Source organism: Balaenoptera physalus, assembly GCF_965194825.1.
Source record: "Balaenoptera physalus genome assembly, chromosome: 7".
Taxonomy (NCBI): domain Eukaryota; kingdom Metazoa; phylum Chordata; class Mammalia; order Artiodactyla; family Balaenopteridae; genus Balaenoptera; species Balaenoptera physalus.
This window is the reverse complement of record NC_138886.1, coordinates 111,620,442-111,642,579: the sequence shown is the minus strand read 5'-3', so window position 1 is coordinate 111,642,579 and position 22,138 is coordinate 111,620,442. Positions and strand designations below refer to the sequence as shown.

General features: G+C 41.8%; 2 long non-coding RNA genes across 2 annotated transcripts in view; both read left to right on the top strand.

Annotated features, from left to right (window-relative positions):
- LOC309664125 overlaps positions 1-22,138 on the top strand; it is a 764,383-nt gene that overhangs the window by 350,812 nt on the left and 391,433 nt on the right. The gene's annotated exons all lie outside the window — the stretch shown is intronic.
- Positions 940-21,690, top strand: LOC309664122. Its single transcript, XR_014265634.1, has 2 exons — positions 940-6,537; positions 6,886-21,690. It is a non-coding gene; the product is annotated as an uncharacterized lncRNA (long non-coding RNA).

Here is a 22,138-nt window from a genome sequence, read left to right as displayed (position 1 = left end):
GGTGCTTCTATTTGAAGAGACCTTATTTAATATATATTGTTGGTTCATTAACATTGAACTCATGGCCAACAGCGCTGTCAGATGTCTGAACGGAGCTTATCTAACACAGGTGTTTTCTTCATAAGGCACATCCCAGCCCTCTTGCACTTGAGAACCCCAGACAGCGCTTCGGAATTAGACTTGGAGTCATTTTAAACAGTGAAATCCCCAACAAAAAGCAGAAAATGCAAAAAACATGACACTAAATAAACTACAAAAAGGACCCTCGATTACAGTTTGAGTTGAAACAAGAAGGCACACTGTTGCTTTGTTCGACCTCAAATGGGGACGCAGGAATGATGGTGAAAATGCCACGAGTATTGATTTGGGAGTTACAAATAAATCTTAGCAAGTAGACAAATTTGCAAATCCGAAATCTGGGAATAATGAAGATGACTGTATTTGATTTAAGATGATGGCATTTGGGTCTCCACTGACACTCTTGTCTTGGTCTAGAAATGTTATGGGTAATCCTGTAGACAAAAAAAAATAGATCCTTCCAGAACTGTATTCTAACTAGTGCCTGGCCAGAGGAAAACCATCAGTCCATTCGTGCAACTTGAAAAAGGTGTGGCTACAAAGGAAAATGACATGACACGGAATTCCCTGGCAGCCCAGTGGTTAGGACTCAGTGCTTTCACTGCTGGAGCCTAGGTTCAGTCCCTGGTCGGGGAACTAAGATCCTGCAAGCCACGCAGCGTGGAAAAAATAAAATAAATAAAATAAAATAATTTGAAAAACAAAAAAGAAAGAAAAATGACATGATAGACGGTTTGAGTTTCAGAACTTCCATCAGTGAAAGGGCGGAGTGGACTCCTGGGGCCGGGGCTGAAGTATTGGCTGGTGGACAGCAGCCAATACATAGACAAGTCTGATCTTGACTTAGGCAAGTTGATGTGCTTGGCAATATCAAGAGAATCATGCCCATCTCCCTTGATGGCTCCATGCTCTGACCCTCCACTCATCCTACGTCTTTCCTCACCATGCCTGGAGCCCTCAGTCCCCTGGCTCAGTCATTCTTCCCTGCGTAGCCCAGCAAAACCAACCATCTGCTACAAAACTAATCATTACTACCACTTATGGAGTCCTCCCCACACGTCAGGTAATATGATAAATGCTTTACATGTGCAATCATTTATTGGTCACAGCAATACGATAGATGGTTATTATTAATCCACGTTTTACCTATTAGAAAACAGAGGTTTAAAGAGGCTAAGTAATTTGCCCAGGGTCAAGCAGCTAGAGAATCAGCACTGTGAAACAATACATATTGATTGATGAGGTCCAATATTATCTAGTCCCTCAGCCATACTTGTCCTTGATCAACCTCACTCTCTTCAGCTGCTGCTGCAATCTTGGACGTATTTTGGGTCCCAAGACCCTTTCCCCCTTCCTACACAGAAGTCCTCACTTCCTATTTCAACAACAAAGGTTAGAAGGTAGGTGCTTCTTTGACTGTACCCCCAAACCTACAAATTTATCAAAGCTATCCCAGGAATAAAATAATAACAACTGCCATTTATCAATTGCTAAGAACTTTACCAGTTATGCCTTATTATCTTTACAAAAAAAACCCTGCTGGGAAGCATTTTTGTTCCCCATTTTACAAGCAAGGACGTTTCAGGAAATTCATAGTATGTTTCATGACCTGCTAGGACAAGTTCTCCACATTATTTTTTTCCTTTTTCAAAAACTTCTGAAACTTCAAAAACTTAGACTTAACCATTTAGTCAGTCCATCAGATAAATTTTAGTAACATAGAATTAGTTTGCCACGTTCTAAGAAAATAGTCACGGGATTTTTATTAAAATGGTATTACATTCATAAATTAATCTGGGGCATACATATCTTTACTATGGGTCTTTCCTCCTGGGCAGGGGGACCTAAGCCCAGCCTGGGCTGAGGGTGGGAGCCAGGACTGGGCAAGAAGGGATGCATCTCTTTCAGTGGGGTGTGACATCCTTCCAAATGCTTAACCTCACCAGTCTCTCGGAAGGAAAGAAAGCCACACCTGAGACAGGGCCCAGAGCCAGGGAGCTCTCAGCCCAGCTCAGCTGTATTTATAGTCCCTTCACCCCTCCCAGGGGAACTCCCATCCCAAGCCTAATGACACACAGTGCAGGACCCACATCAGTGATTCTGCTGGGGATGGAGTGAGAGAGGGAACGAGTGATGTTAGAGGTTAAAGAGACACTAACAGGATCCCCAGCCCCCAAAACAACCAAGGATGTATGCTGCTGTATTTTTTTCTTTTTTCAGCTTTATTGAGATGTAATTGACAAATACTACTGTGTAAGTTTCAAGTGTACAATGTGATGATTGGATGTAATACATATTGTGAAATTATTGCCAAAATAAGGTTAGTTAACATGTCCACCATCTCACATAGTGACCATTATTTTCTGTAGTAAGAACATTTTTGTCAAATTTCAAGTATACAATTCAGCATTTTTTTCTTTTAGTTTTATTGAGATATAACTGGCATATACCACTGTATACGTTTAAGGTCTACAGCATAATGACTTGACTTACATATATTGGAAAATGATTACCACAATAAGTTTAGTTAGCATCTATCTAGATACATGACAAAAGGGGGAGAAATTGTATTGTTAAGTACAGTCATCATACCGTACCTTAGATCCCTAGAACTTATTCATCTCATAACTGAAAGTTTATACACTTTGAACACCATCTCCCAATTTCCCCCACTCCCCAGCGCCTGACAACCATCATTCTACTCTGTTTCTGTGAGACTGAAATTTTTTTATTTCATATATAAGTGATATTATATAGTATTTGTCTTTGTCTGACTTATTTTACTTAGCATAATGCCTTCAAGTTTCATCCATGCTGTCGCAAAGGGCAGGATTTCCCTTTTTACTGCTGAAAAGTATTCCATCATAAATATATATATATATATATAAATTGGTTTATATGTATCTATCTATCTATATATATATATCACATTTTATGTATCTATTCATTTATCAGCAGACACTTAGGTTGTTTCCACATATTGGCTATTGTGAATAATGCTGCAATAAACATGGGGATGCAGATATCTATTTGTGAGAGTGATTTCATTTCCTCCAGATATATACCAAGAAGAGGGATTGCTGTATCATATGGTAATTCTATTCTTAATTTTTTCAGGAACCTCCATAGTGTTTTCCATAGTGGCTGTACCAATTTACATTCCCAATAACAGTGCATAAGCGTCCCCTTTTTCCACATCCTTGCCAACAATTGTTATTTATTTTCCTTTTGATAACCATCATTCTAAAAGATGTGGAGTGATATCTCATTGTGGTTTTGATTTGCATTTCCCTGATGATTAGTAATGTTGAGCATCTTTTCATGTGTCTGTTGGCCATCTGTGTCTCTTCTTTGGGAAAATGTCTATTCAGGTCCTCTGCCCATTTTTAAATTGGATTGCTCTCCAACAAAGTGTGTCCATTTACTTTTCTGCCAACAGTGTTCAAAAGCACAGATGTCCCCCATACTCTCACACCACTCATTCTACTATTATCATCCTATTGTATTCTTTTTCAGTCTGATAGACCAAACTGACATCTTGCTTTGTAAGTATATTTGATTCCTGGGAAGGTGAAACCTTACTTTGTAAGTTTATTGAGAATCTGTATACCTTCATTTCTTTTTATATCCTTTGTCTCTTTTTCCACTGTGGTGCCTGCCTTTTTAAATTAAATTTCAAATCCCAGCCCTGCCACTGACTAGCAGTGAGGTATCCACTCTGTGCCTTAGTTTCCTCAACAGTAAAAGAGGCGTGCATCTATTCAGTAGGTTGTTAAACGGATTAAAGGAGCTAATATATGTGAAGGGCTTAGACACATAGGTGACCTGACACATAAGAAGCACTACATGAGGGTAGGCTGTCATTCCAGTTATGTCCCTAAGTAGACAACAAATCCTAAGGTTGTCTAAGCTATACCCTGCTTCTGTCCCAGCTGCTACCAAGCCCGTGCCTCGGGCTCTATCATCTAGTTAGCCATGCTGCTCTCTGAGTTGGAGTCCTAGGATAGACATCATTAGCTTACTGGAAACATAAACATCTATTTCTTTAAACTTCCTTACTACAATAATACACACCTAAATCTCTTCCTTCTGGAGTGCCAGGTTAAGGAACTGTCAGCCAGTTTAAAGGACCGGATAAGAAGGAATAAAGAGACAAAGATGATAAATGCCAGATTGGGACTGACGTATACACACTACTCTATATAAAATAGAATACTAATAAGGACCTACTTTATAGCACAGGGAACCCTACTCAATGCTCTGTAATGACCTATATGGGAAAGAATCTAAAAAAGAGTTAATATATGTATAACTGATTCACTTTGCTGTACAGCAGAAAGTAGCACAACACTGTAAACAACTAGACTCCAATGAAAATTTTTAAAAATAAATAAATAAAATAAGGGTACCAAGAAGAAGTTATAACTGATCAATTTGATATTTCCATATTCAAGAGAATTTTGTATTAATCCCCACTCCACAATCATTTCATATATAATGTTCTAGTAAACTTGTAAATATATTTTTTAAATAAACTTTATCTAGATTCTAAAAAGAAAAAAAGAAAAAAAAAAAGAGGATGATAAACGCCGAGCCAACTCCAACCTGAAAAGCCTACACCCTCGAGATCATTTGAGCTGAGTCTACCGCTGTGGCCTTTGAATTAATCTCTAATTTCCCTGGGGCGAGATCTCACCTGCTTCACTGGGGAAATGTCCTGTAGGAAGTGATGGTCCAGACTGACTCTTCTCCGGACCTAGAATTGATTGCTTGTCTCCAGTAACACCCATTCCTCCTTTGAGAACTTCCCCTACCACAAATGCCTGTTCTCTACGGATGGGAACTCACCAAAGAGAGGAGCGTCTGGTCCCACCCCGGCAGGACCTGGAAAACAGTACTGAACACGTCACAGGTCCCTGGGCAGATGTTCCAGTCACCCAGCAGTGTGGGTTGAGGTTATGAGTCTGATGAGAGAGCGGTCAGAATCCAGAAAACTTGCATCCTATTGTATTTACAGCTATTCCTGCCAGGTTTCCAAGCCATTTAGGTAAAAAAGGGCAAAGCCAGGCAAGTGGCAGCTAATCATAACTAATACGGATTTGGCCCAAATCCCTGTCTGGTCTCCTGCCAAATCAACCAACTCACTCCCTGCTTAAAATCCTCCGAGGACTTCTCATTCCTCTTAGGATAAAATCCAAAATCCTTAACAAGTTCCTGGCTGCACAGGCCTCCTTCTCCATTCCTCTCTGCTCTCCAACACTCTGCCTTGCAGCTCCTTGAACTTGCCTACTCCCTCCAGCCTCTATGAGGAAATGCCCACCCCTCTCCACTCAGCCTCTTCCTACCCACCCTTCAGAGCTCAGCCTGAGCAGCACTAGCCCCTACCCTGACCCCCAAGACTAGCTCAGATCCTCTTCATATACATTCTTGTAGCATCCCATACTTCTTGGTGGCACTTACTATATTATATATATACATAAGTCATTTGTAATTATGCGACCAACATATTTAGTAAATTTCACTAAATTTAGTAAAACACAACTGTATTAGGGTTCTCCGGAGAAACAGAACATTAGGACGTACATGTATAAAGATTTATTATATTTGTTATAAAGAGATTTATTATAAGGTGTTGGTTCACACCGTGGTGCAGGCTGAGAATTCCCACAATTAGCTGTCTGCAAGCTAGAGACCCAGGAAGACCAGTGATGAAGTTCAAAGGCCTGAGAGCCAGAGATGGTGTAGATTCCAGTGCAGGTCTGAAGACCTGAGAATTAGGAGAGCAGAGGGCATGAGAGGACCTGCGTCCCAGCTCAAGCAATTAAGCAAAGAGAATGAACTCAAACTTCCTCTGTTTTTTTGTTCTATTTAGTCCGTCAACAGATTGGAGGATGCCTACCTGCCTTGGTGAGGACCACCTGAGTTACTCAATTCAACTCAAATGCTAATCTCTTAAAGAAACACCCTCACAGACACATCCAGAAACCATGTTTAACCAGATACCTGGGTATCCCATGGCCCACTCAAGTTGACACATAACATTAACCATCACAACAACAATTACCAATTTAGGGTTATACTTTTTAAATTTTCTGTTGGGATTTGGATTTTATGATACCTAAACTTCTGACAAGTATTTTTTTGCAACCAATTGTTTTTGTATCATGTAGACAGAATTTATGAGAAATCAACACAGAGACACTGCATGGTCCTTAATAAAGTAGAACACATAGAAATGACTTGGGTTGTCAAAACCTCCTCCTACTAGCTAGCTACTCCATCTCTAGGCTCACTGCCCTTTGTAATTCACCTACACATCCCCACAGGATTAATATGCTAGGGCTGCTGTAACAAATTACCATAAACTTGGTGACTTAAAACTATAGGAATTGTTCTCTCATAGTTCTGGAGGCCAAAAGTCTGAAATTAAGGTGTGGGCAGGGTTGGTTCCGTGTGGAGGTTTTTTTTTTTTTTTTAATTTTTTTTTAAGTACATTTATTTATTTATTTATTTATTTATTTATTTATTTATTTTTGGCTGTGTTGGGTCTTCGCTTCTGTGTGAAGGCTTTCTCTAGTTGTGGCAAGTGGGGGCCACTCTTCATCGCGGTGCGCGGGCCTCTCACTATCGCGGCCTCTCTTGTTGCAGAGCACAGGCTCCAGACGCGCAGGCTCAGTAGTTGTGGCTCACGGGCCCAGTCGCTCCGCGGCATGTGGGATCTTCCCAGACCAGGGCTCGAACCCGTTTCCCCTGCATTGGCAGGTGGATTCTCAACCACTGTGCCACCAGGGAAGCCCCCATGTGGAGGTTTTGAGAGAGAAATTGTTTCATGCCTCTTTCCTAGATTCTAGTAGTTGCTGGAAAATCTTGGTAGTCCTTGGCTTATAGCTGCATCACTCCAATCTCTGCCTTCATCTTCACATGGCCTTCTTCCCAGTATCTCTGTGTGTCTTCTCCTTTCCTGTCTCTTATAAGGTCACTTGGCATTGAATTTAGGGCCCAACCTAATCCAGGATGATCTTATCTCGAGATCCTTAATAACATCTGCAAAGACCCTTATTCCAAATAAGGTGGTCACATTCTGAAGTTCTGGATGGATCTATCCTTTGCAGGGGATACCATTGAACCCACTATACCCACCGAACTAAATTTTCTCAAGTATCATATGGAAGGCAAATGTTCAGTAGCTATATAGAGCTATAAAATTAATTGCAGATCATTTAGCCTGGTCTTTGGTGCCTTCCACAACCTTACCTCAGCCTGTGTTTCAACCTTATCTTTCCTTCTTTCCATACGTGAAGTTAACACTTCTCCCAGAATTTTCTACTCATTGCCAATCTACACTTTCCTCTCCCTCATCCACACTAAGTCTTCTCTTGTTTTCTTCATCCTTTGTGATGCATTTTTAACCTCAACTTCTCCAGAAAGGCTCCTCTGATGATATCTTCATGAAAGATAAGTATTTATTGCTTGCACTTTCCATTTGAGGGACTCTTGCACTGTCTTTTGACATCTTTTTGTTAGTATTTGAGCAGTTATTTAAATTATATTTTTATTTAGCTTCTCATATGTTTCTGCTTTGTCTTCCCATATTTTAGGTTCTGTGAGATAGGATAACCTGTCCTTAAATTCCTTGCATCCCTCCCTCACAAGGAACCTTTGTTACTTTGATTTAGAGTTCTCCAGAGAAACAGAACCAGTAGGACGTGCATACATATATATACAGAGAGAGAGAGAGAGAAATAATTTATTATAAGGAGTTAGCTCACATGATTATACAGGCTAAGTCCCAAGATCTGAATCAGGAAAGCCAAAGACCCGGGAGAGCTAACGTTTCAGTCTGAGTCCAAAGGCCAGAAAAGACCAATGTCCCAGCTCACGCCCTCAGGCAGGAGTTTCTTCTTACTCAGACTTTTTGTTCTTTCTATTCAGGTCTTCAACTGATTAGATGAGGCCCACATTGAAGAGAGCAATTTGCTTTACACAGTCTACTGATTTAAATGTTAATCTCATCCAGAAACGTTCTCACAGACACACCCAGAGTAATGTTTGGCCAAATACCTGGGCATTCCATGGCCCAGTCAGGCTGACACATAAAATTAACCATCACAGAGAGATACAAAGGAGTAGCAGTTGGCCCCAGCTCTGCTAGTGAATAATGCACCACTGATTTCTAGAATCAGACTCAGCAAATTGGAACCACTAAATTTTACCGCAGGTTCATTCCAGGTTGAGTGAGATGTTTTTCTAGAACCTCCTCTTTTTAATTAGAGGCAGTTGCTCTTCCTTTAGTGGCTCCTGAAACAGGATTAATGAAATAGAGCAAGGTTTATTAGCAAACCAAATAACAATGTAAATATCAGTTGGCTTCCTATCTTCCCAACCCATATCCCACATGCCATCAGTTCTGACGATGTATGCTTGAGAGAGACAGAAATCAAGTTCATGGGGTCCACGAGGAATGGTTTAAGATTCCCTTGCGAATCATTACATTTACGCTGATGTACTATATCTGAAAGGTCACTTTAGCTCTACTTTGCACATAACAGATAATAAATATTGTTGAATCAATGACTGCGGAATATTCATTTTTACATTTATGCTCACACTGCTAAAATATTTTCCTCCTATGAATGTGATATTGTATGTCATTTCATCATTTGGGGAGATTTATAGAAGAGAATTACAGTGTGATACTGTGATTAATACTGTGAATGAAAATGTACTGAAAATAAAATAAACTCTGTTCAAAATCTGTCTTCCACCGCCTCCACTTTTGAGCTGTAGTATATAATGCCTTATCTAACACTAACTTTTTAATACTTAGCTTGAAAAAGTTTTCTTGTGACAGCCCCTAGTGCCTTTTTTGTGTGTGTGATATAGAAGCATGTTTTAATACTTAATAGACTACATTTTTTTAGAGTAGTTTTAGATGCACAGCAAAATTGAGAAGACAGTAGAATTCCCACATACCCCCTCAACTCCCCACACATAACCTTCCCCACCATCAACATCCAGCACCAAAGTGGTATCCTTGTTCCAGGTGATGAACCTTCATTGACACATCACTATCAAGCAAAGTCCATAATTTACATAAGCGTTCACTCTCGGTGTTGTACATTCTCTGAGTTTGGAAAAATGTATAATGACACGTATCTACCATTACAATATCATACAGAGTAGTTTCACTGCCCTAAAGATTCCGTGTGCTCCACCTATTCATTCCCTCCCCTAGTGCCTTTGATTTCCATCTATGTTAGGATAATGGTATCCTGTGTCTGTACCTATGAACCTCCAGAAATAATCTATTTCATTTTAAGTCAGCATTTCTTATTCATCCATTACATGCTGAGCCCTGGGCTGCACTCAGAGGCTTATTAATCAAGAATATGCCACCGTAGCCATATCTGTTCAGCTGTCACCGTCCCGCCAGGAGAATAAGTACCACTCTAAATAATCCAACAAGGAATATAATGCAGGGAATCGGTTTTAAATGTGTTTTAAAGGCTGGAAGGGCGAAAGGAATAAGGGTATGAAAGGGAGGCTAGGAGAACAAGAGAAAAAAGAGAATGTCACCCAGATATCAGAGAGCTGGCCTGGAAATCCCAAGCCCACACTAGGTGCTGGGCTACTTGAGGCATGCTCACTGCCGCTGGGGGAAAATGCTGATGACTTAGGTCAGGGTCCCACTGAGACTGCTGAAAACACCTCTGCGTGGGAACCCCCAGATGCCTGTAGTCCCTTAGCCACGTGCCAGCGCTGCTGCCACTGTGCCCAGGGGTCCCTCATGTTCCTGTGTGCCTTGCTGGGTATGCCAAGGAGGGAAGGCTATGAGCACCGACCAAAACAAATATGGCGACGTCCACGCAATGTGTCGTGTCTGGACTTGCCAGATTTAACAAATAAAAATACTGGATGCCCAGTTCAACTTTCATGTCAGATAAACAACAAATAAAAACAGTATGTGGCCGGAGTAATCAAGTCCTTTTTCTCTGACTCAGGAGACTAGTATCTTCTGCCAGATTCCATGAAACAGTAACAGACTAACTTCTTAGCTTGGAAGGAGGGTAAAAATCCAATCCCAGACCTGACCTAGGGGAGCCTGTAACCCTAGGGCCTTCCAGCTCTCCAAGTCTGAGCTTCATATTCAAAGATGCAGTATAAATTTCTGAAGCTAAGTAATCAACACCCTCCCATTCCCAATGGCCCAATTCTCTCTCTCTCTTTTTTTTTTTTTTTACTGTGTAATGAAATTTTTATTTTTGATAGCTGGATTTCTTGGCTACATTTTTATTTTATAGCTAAATATAATGATTATTTGTGACACATTATAACATCACATTCAATCAAAAGTCTGTATTTAAAACCCCCCAAAATAATGAATAGCAAAAATGACAAAAATATTTGTAAAGGCTGTTAGCCTTAAGGAATTTAAGCACGTACTTTACTGAGTAAAAGGTATATTTTCGCTGAGGAGATGCCCATACCATAACACTCCTAAAAGTTATAATTCATGAATCTAAATGCAGTAGCTCTCCTCATCTTTGAGTTTTTCTTTTTATATTATATTTGTTTTTAGAGCAAATGCAATATCGATTAAGAACAGAGAAACCCTTAAAACTTTTTGTTTTGTTTTGTTTCTTGAAGAGCTTTATCTTTAAGAAAAAAACTTCTAATGCAAGGCAAAAAGCTTACTTTTTAAAAAGGTATTTTTTAAAGGATTTTACATTTTCATCTCAAGCCCTGCCTTTGTATACTCAGTCCTTCTTTTCACAATGAGCAGCCATAGCAATGACAACTATCTACATGTGCTGATTGCTTGATAGATGTTGTGACTATTAGTGCCACTCTTGGTCATGGGAGCCCAGCGGCTGACTGAGCATGGTTGACTGTGCTGAGAGTCCTATAGTCAATGCTGTGGGGAGGCAACGGCCCAGTTCCCTTGTAGGGGAATGTGTACAAAGGCTCACATGTGCAGCATATGTCTGTACCTTCCCAGTCATGCTGTCTACTCTAGAAGGAAACTATTGGGTAGGCCAAAAAGTTCATTTGGGTTTTCCGGAAGATCCCAAACGAAATTTTTGGCCACCCCAATGCTTCAAACAAATTGAAAACTTGAGTGAATTAGTTGTGTCCTTTTGTCTAAGCATTTGCTCACCAACAATAAGGTCCAGAGCCTGGAACATGGCAGGAGGAAAATGTAGATTTGGTCTCTCCAGGAGGAAAGATTATGAAAAGACCTGCATGGAAGTTGGTGCAAAGCACACCGAACTGGACTGGGGGTATCGTGCACAAGTGATTACTTAGAAGAAAATACACCACACTTTGAGAAAGCTCTATTATGATGGCCTTGAGAGTAGGGTGAGGTCAAGGTGTCCTCCTGCGGGACTGGGTCTCCACTCTCCAGTTGTCCTGGGGCAGTTATGGGGGCTCTGGGCCGGGGGAGGTGACTCAGATGGAGGCCCTCCAGGATCAGGCAGGGCAGTTGGGCCCGTTGTGTCCAGCAGCAGCTGTCTCTGTTCACTACTGTAGGTTATTCTCAGCCATTGCATTAGCCCCGAATCAGGCCATCCGTGAAGTCACAGCTTGGCTGCAGTGGTGCTGCAAGGAAATAGGAAAGGCACTTCTGCTGTCAAAAACCAGAGTGTGGGGTGTCCGTGACAGTCTGAGACAGGGCTTCCCAGCAAAAGGTGAGCCTAAAAGGCAGGTGTGTGGAGGCAGGATGAGGAGCCAGGGGGGCTGAGGCCCTGATTCCAGACCCTTCCCCGTCGGCGCCCTGGGGAACCCTCAGAAATATTGTAGCTCAGGAAGGAGGGACTTGACATGTTCAGGGGATAATGTTTCCAGAAAGTAAGTCAGTGTAGGAAAAGTTTCTATCATCCCATTTTTTTTTAACTTCTTTTTTGACTTTTATTTATTTATTTTTGAACATCTTTATTGGAGTATAATTGCTTTACAATGGTGTGCTAGTTTCTGCTTTATAACAAAGTGAATCAGCTATACATATACATATATCCCCATATCTCCTCTCTCTTGCGTCTCCCTCCCACCCTCCCTATCCCACCCCTCTAGGTGGTCACAAAGCACCGAGCTGATCTCCCTGTGCTATGCGGCTGCTTCCCACTAGCTATCTATTTTGCATTTGGTAGAGTATATATGTCCATGCCACTCTCTCACTTCGTCCCAGCTTACCCTTCCCACTCCCTCTGTCCTCAAGTCCATTCTCTACATCTGAGTCTTTATTCCCGTCCTGCCCCTAGGTTCTTCAGAACAATTTTTTTTTTTTAGATTCCATATATATACATCATCCCATTCTGCAGGCTCAGGATTTTGAGACTGGGCAGGTGTGAGTGCGAGGCCCTGTACCGAGCATTTAATTTGCTCTCTCCCATCTGGTCCTTACGGCAGTGCTACACCCAGTAGAGCTCTTCTCATTTTGCAGCTGAGGAAACGGAAGCTTAAAGACGACAGATAACTTGCACAAGGTCCCAAGGTCCCATAACTGCCAGAGGAAACAGCTAGGGCTCAAACTCGGCCATGTCTACCACCAAACTCCATGCCCCTAACCACCATGCTTAATTGCATGGGTCTCTCCTTGAAGGATCCAGGGACACCGAAGTCAGATGGATTGCAGAACAGAAACTTGGGCAAGGACTCCAGTTCAGTGAGTCGGAGAGGGAAGTTCGGACAAGCCATCCTAACTGAAGAGAAACACCTTAGACACTGACAGCCCATGGAGGCAGGGCTCGGAGAGACAGTGGGCAGAAGCGGGGGGGGGGCTTGGGTTAGGGTGTTTCCAGAAAAGATTGGCATGTGAGTCAGTAGACTGAGTAAAGCAGATGGCCCTCCCCAGTGTGGGTGGGCCTTATCCAACCCATTGAGGGCCCGAATAGAACAAAAAGGCAGAGGAAGGGGGAATTCACTCTCACAGCCGGACTGCTTGAGCTGGACCTCCCTCTCTTCCTGTGCTCTGGCTGGGACTTACACCAATGGCTCCCTTGGTTCTCAGGCCATCAGAATCAGACTGCAGTACACCACCAGCTCTCCTGGGCCTCCAGCTTACAGACAGCAGATTGTGGAACCTCTCAGCCTCCATAATCACATGAGGCAACTCTTCATATTAAATCTTTCTCTCTCTCTCTCTCTCTCTATCTGTCTCTGCCTGTCTCTGTCTGTCTCTCTTTCCCTCTCTCGATTTAATATATACATAAAATGTCAAGGCAGACGTCACCTTTTTCCCCCGTGTTTCCTCCTCGCAACCAATCTCAACCCCCAAAATTTCCATTCACTACATCTCTTTCCTGACTCCAAAGTGTATACAGATACACATATATATACATAGCTACACACATTTTTAAAAAGAAAAAGGACTCCTGCTATTCAAAATGATTGCATCTTACTTTTATATTATTTAATAATATATCTGGAATGAATAATATATCTGAGATGAATCAGGATATCTAGATCTACTTTGGCCACTTTTTAAAAAAATTGTTATTGGGGTATAATTGATTAACAATGTTGTGTAAGTTTCAGGTGTACAAATTGAATCTGTTATACAAAAACATATATCCACTCATTTTTAGATTCTTTTCCCATGTAGTACTTTGGCCACTTTTAATGGCACACACTATAATTTATTCAATAACTCCTCCATAAATGGGCAACTAGGTGGTTTCCACTGTTTTGCTATTATAAACTAGGCTGCAACAAACTGTCTTATGTACATATGTCTTTTACATAATAGTGATATTATTTCTAAAAAAATAGATTCCTTGAAGTGATACTGCTGAGTCCGAATATAGATCTGTCTTTAACTGTCTACTGTTAAAAATGTGTTTATCAGGGGTATTTTCTTTTTATTTTAAGTATACCTGTATTGCTTAAATTTTTGTAATGAGTGCATAATTTTAATAATAAATAAAACCTCTTTAAAAGAAGATAAGGTATAAAAGCCTTCGATCACTTTGAGTCATTCCCTATAAATCTTTCTTCCCAGAAATATTCTCTGCTATTCAGACTTCTCAATCGAGGCATTTGGACATGTGTGAGAGCAGGATTCATCTGGTTGCTTTGTTGATTGGTTGGATCATTGTTTGTTTGGCTTGTCAGGTTTGAGGGAGGGGTTTCTACTGGCTCTTCGTGGGTAGGTATGATAGCATCTTGCAATCCAACGAGAGATTTCTACACAAAACTGCAAAAGGACCTGTGCTGTCAAACTCCAAATCCTGTTTAAGAACATCGGATCCATTTCTTCCTGCTCTGGCGTTTGGTATCGGTCCTTTACCATAATCAGTCATGGACATATAGGGCTGCAACATCACCTGCTCCTTGATACGCAAGTGTCCAGATCTCAGAGGACAGGAAAGCCACTAAAGATCCAGTTTGCTGACCTAAATCCGTATCTGCCCAGACCTGCCATTGACTGCGCGAATGGCTACACCGCCAAGAAGACTGCTGGCATCCCTACAGCATGTGATTGGTTTTGCTGAAGCAATCCAATTGATGCAACCATTTCAAGTGTTAATTCATTACCCAGTGCTTGCCCGTTATAATAATTTAAAAGTAAATGAATTAAAAATCATTCAGCCTGAGCTTCAGTCCAATGGGAGACTCACACACAGAAAAGAACTAATTTTATTTCCTAATGGAGCAGCCATAAGACAATAGCAATCCTTTGACCTTAAATGTAGAGTCTCAGGACAGGAAGTCAGGACCTGCACTGAATGAATAGGCTCCCAACCCTGAAACCTCTTGGTGAAAACCAGGACTAGTTTTAATAAAACTGTGTGCTCGACTTATTCTATTCTCGATAGACTAGTGTGTCTCTTGCCAGAAGGATACCTTTCACAGTCTCAAGTCTGCAGTCTGGCTATTTTTAGGTGCACCACTGCAATATCACTGACTCCCCTGATGCATTCCACAAAACCAAAGAGGCAGTTAAATTAAATTATGAAGCTTAGTTTTCTTATTCCTGGCCTCCTAGCATTACCCAGAGAGGCTTCTACTTCCATTAGAGAATACTCAACTGTAAATCTCGCCCCAAAATGCATTTGCATGTGGCTCTGTAGCCACTGATGGGTCCCAGGGGCTTCCTCAAAATTACCCTCCACTCTTGTCTCTATTCCAGTGCTCTTCCTTGTGCTGCCTGAGGATGGGGCTTGATAGCAAGAGGGGAATAGCCACAGAGGGGACGGAAGGGAGGGAACATGGGCCAAGGAAGGAAGACAATCCTGTCCTCACAACCAGCTCATAAAAGAAGGAGATGGAGGCTGTCATTTTTCCAGGGGAACTCGTGCCTAAGCCCCTGACCCACAGGAATGCAGTAAAGACCCATAAGTTTTATCCTCAAAGCTTTCTGAGACTTCCCCCACGGTGAATTGGTGCCATGGTTAGATGGCGCCTTAATTAGAATCTAGCTGTTGTAATAGTCCTGGTTCAGTGATGATCTGACAAAGTGTCACAAAAAGAGACAGACTTTATCGTTTGCTTGAAATTTTGTTTTTGCCTAGGGACATCTGGCAGCAATCATAACTTACTCATTTGGACTGAATGAATGGTGTCTTATTTCCTCCCCTATGTGCAGATCCTCAAGTATGGCCATTAGAGGAGGCTGAGTTCTCGCATGTCATCCGATGCTGCTCTATGCCAAGAAAGTCTTGTTCCCTATTTTTAAGCTCTAAGAACAATCCCATTTTAGGATATTTTTATCTGGACTAGATTTTCAGTAATTTGCATCACCTGTTTTCCTTTAAAAATGATTTATCTTCTTTCCACATTGGTCACCTTGCTGGATCTCCTGGTGGAATGTTCTTGGGTCTCTATCAAATGTTACTGCTCGTTCTTAAGAAGGAAGCAACCTGGACTTCCCTGGTGGTGCAGGGGTTAAGAATCCGCCTGTCAGTGCAGGGGACACGGGTTCAAGCCCTGGTCCAAGAAGATCCCATATGCCGCGAAGCAACTAAGCCCGTGTGCCACAACTACTGAGCCTGCGTGACACAGCTACTGAAGCCCACGTGACACAACTACTGAAGCCCACGTGCCTAGAAACCCGCGCACCGCAACAAAGAGTAGCCCCCGCTCGCCGCAACTAGAGAAAGCCTGCACGCAGCAACGAGGACCCAAGGCAGCCAAAACTAAATAAATAAATTTTTTAAAAAAAGAAGAAGAAGAAGGAAGCAGCCCTCATCCTTACTGAAGGAACAAGCTACAAAGAATGTCGGTGGTTCTCAACCTTTGCAGCCCATTAGAATCGCCTGGAAAGCTTTTTAAACTCCCAAAGCTCCAAAGATGACATGCATGTAATTACATTTAAATGATATTCTTAAAAGGGGGCTGGGGAGGCTACAGGGACAGATCAGTGGTTGCCAGGGTCTGGGGTTGAGGGTGGAGCTGAGGGTCTGACCTCAAAAAATGAACTAGGGAAATTTGGGGGTTGTTAGAGTTGTTCTGTATCCTGATTGTGGTGGTGTAACAAGAGTCTAGGCATGTGTTTAAACTCGAAAGGAGAAAGGTACATCCTCCCAAAAAAGTGAATACCACTGTATATATTTTATCTTAAATCGCAATGCCCAGGCTATATCCAGACTAATTAATTCAGAATTACTGGGTGGGATCCAGGCATCCAAATCTTTTAAAGCTCTTCCGTGGTTTCCTGTGTGTAGTCAAGGTTGAGAAGCACTAGTCTACGTGAGTCATGTTTGATCGACACGGCAAGTTGCTGCTTTGTCAGTAGCTGATTCCCCACTTCCCAGAGGCAAACTCCATCCGTCAGGACCCTCCTGCCTCAGGTTTGGGTGGGAGGTAGGTTTGTATGATTTGATTCTCAAAGAGATGCTTTTCCTCGTGGATAGTGCGCATCTCTGTCTCTGGGGACCCATCCCAATGCCCAGAAGTGGTCCCACGAGACATAGAAGGGACTGAGGTCCAGGGTTTCTGGACTATTGCAAATTCACTCTGGCCCCTCCCCCAACCACGGAACATAAAAGACATTAAAAATTTGGCATAAGTGATCCGAAAGAGGCAAGGGTTCCATGATGGTGCATTTTATGTGTCAACTTGACTGGGCCACAAGGTGCCCAAATATTACTCTGGGTGTCTCTGCCAGGGTGTCTTTGGATGAGATTAACATTTAAATCAGTAGCCTGAGTACAGCAGGTTGCCCTCCGTAACGTGAGTCTGATCAGTTGAAGGTCTCACTAGAACACAAAAGCCAATCCTCTCATGAGTAAGAATTCCTCCTGCCTGTCTGTCTTCAAAGTAGGACATTGGCTTTTTCCTGCCTTCACACTCAAAACGAAGCATCAGCTCTTCCTGGATCTCAAGCCTCTCAGCCTACTGGCCTGCCATTCTAGCACTACACCAATAGCTCTACTGGTTGTCAGGTCTTCAGACTTGGACTGGAATTATACCCTTGTCTCTCCTGGGTCTCTACCTGTTGACTCACCCTGCAGATCTTGGGACTTGTCAGCCTCCATAATTGCACGAGCCAATTATGTCTATGTATGTATATGTGTTTATGTAAATGAACATAGGCATATGTGTGTCTATCTATAAGTATGTGTGTATGTGTATATGTGTACGTATGTCTATGTGCACATATGTATATATCCTATTCTATTGGTTCTGCTTCTCTGGAGAACCCTGACTCATACAGATTTCTTAAAATTCACAGCCACTGGCCAGACAGGCCTAAGCTGCACCAGTTTAATGGTAACAAGAAGCCACTGACCTGGACCTTTCCAGGAAAACTACAGAAAACTTATATTCCCTGTCTATTATGCACTTCTGTTTCAAGGCTCCACCTTCAATCCCCAGAATGTGGACCTCAATTCCTTGTACTGCCTTACAGACCACTGCTCCGGAAAGGAGACCACCAAGGAGAGGAAGGAAGGCTTTTCACAGCTTCTTCCTAGAACATGGTGAACATACCCTCCCTGGAACAAACTCAGGAAGGTTAGTTCACTCAGATCTTTGAATATTGCTTCTATTTCCATTGTTTTGTTTCCTCCTTGGGAATATCTGAAATTCTGAAGCTGGCACTCCCTTTTCTATCTTCAATTGCTATTATCCACTCCCACATCATCTTGGTTAAAAGTCCTTGTACTTTTCCTCTGCATTCTGGAAGAGATTATGACATTTCTTCTCACTTCAGTGCTTCCATTGTTTTCTCTCCACCCTGCGGTTTACTGCTTCAATGTGGATAGCAATTCAGCTGTTGCATTTTTAATTGCCTTGCAATTGTCCCTTAATTTACCCAACTGCCTTCTTGTTTGATCCTCTTATATTTTCATGGCAGCACCTTCTTTTATAAATTTCTATCCCTTCATCATTGAAGCCATGTCTTCCTGCATCTTGTTATGCAAATGATACACTAAAATGTGCTTCTACTTCTGCAAAAGGTCGTTTCAGACTTTACTCTCCCACTGAATATTCAAAAAAGATGTTCCCTCTCCTTTCTTTTGAGGGAGGATTTCATAAGCCCTATGATGAAACGTTTTCTGTTGACTTAACCAATAAAGACAAGATATCTATCTGGACTCAATATTTACCAAAATTCAAGGTGTGTGGACTGTCCTTGCCCTGAAATCTCTCCACTAGGGTGATGACAATTTTATTCTCAAATATATGGCTGGAGAACAGTTGATATATTCAGCTTCTGGATCAATTTTCATGTCCAGGGAGCTTTTATCTGATACAATGTTGTTAAGCTAAAATGTTATCAAATTTTACTTCCAGTACCTGACTCTCTGATGCTGTGAATAGATGAAACGCTTATAAAACTACAATCCCCTTGTACTACTATCAAGTTCTCTTAGTCTCTGACGCCCACATAGAGTGTTTAATTATGGGGAGCAAGAGAGGGAGTTTAAACTTCTCACGATGCCATGCAACCTTGCCATCTCCCTCCCTCTTCTTTGCACAAGGTTAGCGGAGGTAAAAAAAAAAAACAGGTCAAGCTAGGATGAGGGTGCCTCTGAAAACAGTAGCCACTCAGTATAACAGTTTTCATTTTTTCTTTCTTTGACTAGATAATAAACATCCACTCTGGGTCTGGCACTCTTGCGGATGGTGAGGATGCAATAGCAAAACAAAGGTTCTCCCTCAAGGAAATTACATTCTAGTGGGTACAGAGTGGATGACCAGCCCAAGAAACTGATCAGGTGAGTAAGTGCTATGAAGAGCACTAGCAGGGTGAGGGGGTAGAAGATGATGAAGGACGTAAGGATTTAGGGGAGACATTTCATAACTTGATTGTTGTCGGCCCTTTTTCCTCCAGAATGAATATTATATAGAATCCCAATATAGGGGCAGGACAGGAATAAAGACGCAGACGTAGAGAATGGACTTGAGGACATGGGGAGGGGGAAGGGTAAGCTGGGACGAAGTGAGAGAGTGGCATTGACATATATACACTACCAAACGTAAAATAGATAGCTAGTGGGAAGCAGCCGCATAGCACAGGGCGATCAGCTCGGTGCTTTGTGACCACCTAGAGGGGTGGGATAGGGAGGGCGGGAGGGAGACGCAAGAGAGAGGAGATATGGGGATATATGTATATGTATAGCTGATTCACTTTGTTATGAAGCAGAAACTAGCACACCATTGTAAAGCAATTATACTCCAATAAAGAGGTTAAAAAAAGAATCCCAATATAGAAAACACAAAATATCTAGTTAAAATGGAGCGCTCAGCTTCCTTTTGACCCCTCCTGGGACCCCAGGGTATGTCCACAGACCCTAGAGCTTCAAGGGACACAGCTGGAAAACCACTAAAATGAGTCATGAGGCACATTTTCAATATTTTAGTGTTATTTTTTATTTTTAAACACTCAATGGCCACTCAGAATGGACCTAATTCCTAAAGTGAATGAAAAGCCTGGGGAATATCATTTCGATTTCAAAAAAAAGTGAGAAAATTTTAATTTAATAAAACTATTTTGCCTACAAGGCTTATAAACTGACAGTTTCAAATGGTAGCAATTGTGAAAAGAAATCTCCAAATTGTTCAAACCGTGGTCTCACTGTTGGAATAAAGAGGTGGACTTCTAAAGTGAGTCCTTTGAGAGAAAGCACTTATTTGAATGAATGATCTCTGATATGTTTATTAAAAACCAGTCCCATTGCTTAAAGAAATAGTGTCAAGTGGTGGGGAAAACAAACGTCTGTTCAGACACACCTGAGCTTGGAGCCCAAGTCTGTCCCATGATAGGTACTTATGTAACCATAGGCAAGATACCTAATGTCTCTGAGCCTAAGTTTTCTCATCTGTAAAATGGGAATAAAGAGACATTTCATATAAGAGGAAATACACATAGCCAAAAAACATGTGGAGATGTTCAGCATCATCTTGTTCAGGGAAATGTAAATCAAGATTACAGTGAGAAGCCATTTTGCCCCAATTTGGTAAGAAAAAAATGTAAAAGTCTGCCAATACCAAATGTTAGAAAGCACAGGAAACCATTACATTTCTTACAGATTACTCATAGATACAAAAATTTGTGCAAATATATTGAAACAGTTTGTCATGATCTTCTAAAGTTGAATATTTAGGGACTTCCCTGGTGGCGCAGTGGTTAAGAATCCGCCTGCCAATGCAGGGGACACGGGTTCGAGCCCTGGTCTGGGAAGATCCCACATGCTGCGGAGCAACTAAGCCCGTGAGCCACAACTACTGAGCCCGTGTGCCACAGCTACTGAAACCCATATGCCTAGAGCCCGTGCCCCGCAACAAGAGAAGCCAACACAATGAGAAGCCCACGCACGGCAACAGAGTAGCCCCCGCTCGCCACAACTAGAGAAAGACCGCTTGCAGCAACGAAAACCCAATACAGCCAAAAATAAATAAATAAAAAATTTTTTAAATAGATTCAAACAAAGTATATTAACTACAGCAACTCAAACAGCCTGTCAGATCAATTGGTGCAGGTCCAGGCCCAGAAAGAGAAGGATACAGGATGAACGAAAGATGAGTAAGTGAATACAGGTGGAACCAAGGGGGATTCAGAAAATGGAAACATTCAAGCACTTGTGAGGAAAAGTGAGAAGCCTGGTTTTACTGCAGAAGAGGACTGTGAAATAGGAAGGAGTGAGCCCCTGCAGCAGAGGGAAGGAAGTGGACCAAAAGGCACTGCAGACAGAATGGCCTCGGTTATCATTCTGTAAATGGGATGGGGGTGGCCCAGGCACAGCACGTGGACCACTGGCACACTGTCTCTCTCTCCCAGAAACACACACACACACACACACACACACACACACACACACAGTCACACACAGTGCAACTCTCTTAGACGACCCCCAAGCAGAATAAAATCTGTCTGCAAAAGTTCATGTTCCCCAAGACTAGAAAAATGCACAATGATATTTTATGTCTTCAAGATAGTCCCCATTGGGGACTTTCCTGGCGGTCCAGTGGTTAAGACTTTGCTTTCCAGTGCAGTGGGTGTGGGTTCAAACCCTGGTTGGGGAGCTAAGATCCCACGTGCCTCACGGCCAAAAAACCAAAACATAAAATAGAAGAAATATTGTAACAAATTCAATGAAGACTTTTAAAAAATGGTCCACATCAAAAAAAAAAATCTTAAAAATAAATAACTAAATAATAAAAAATTTTTAAAGATAGTCCCCAATGGATATGGAAACTATTTCAGTCACTAATTCAGTCTTTCAATCAGTTTTGCGATGTACTGACTGATTATTTATTATAAAAATATCACTATTCAACTAGCTGAAGTATGCACATAAGGAAGGGAGTATAGCACCTGACTCACGGTAGATGGGACAGCAAACAGGAGAAGGGAGAGGAGAGGAGAAGGAAGAGGAGAGGAAAGAATTCTCACATCCTGCTGGTGAAAGAGGAAGCTGATTTAATCTCTTTGGAAGATAGTTTGTCATTATCTAATAAGTTTAAGATACATACACCCTATGACCCCAAAATTCCACTCCTAAGTAATTATGAAAATTCATGTTTATGTGCTCCAGAATATGGTCATAATAGCATCATAGTTAGTGATAGCCCCAAACTGGAAACGAAATGCCCACAAAAGAATAGCTAAATT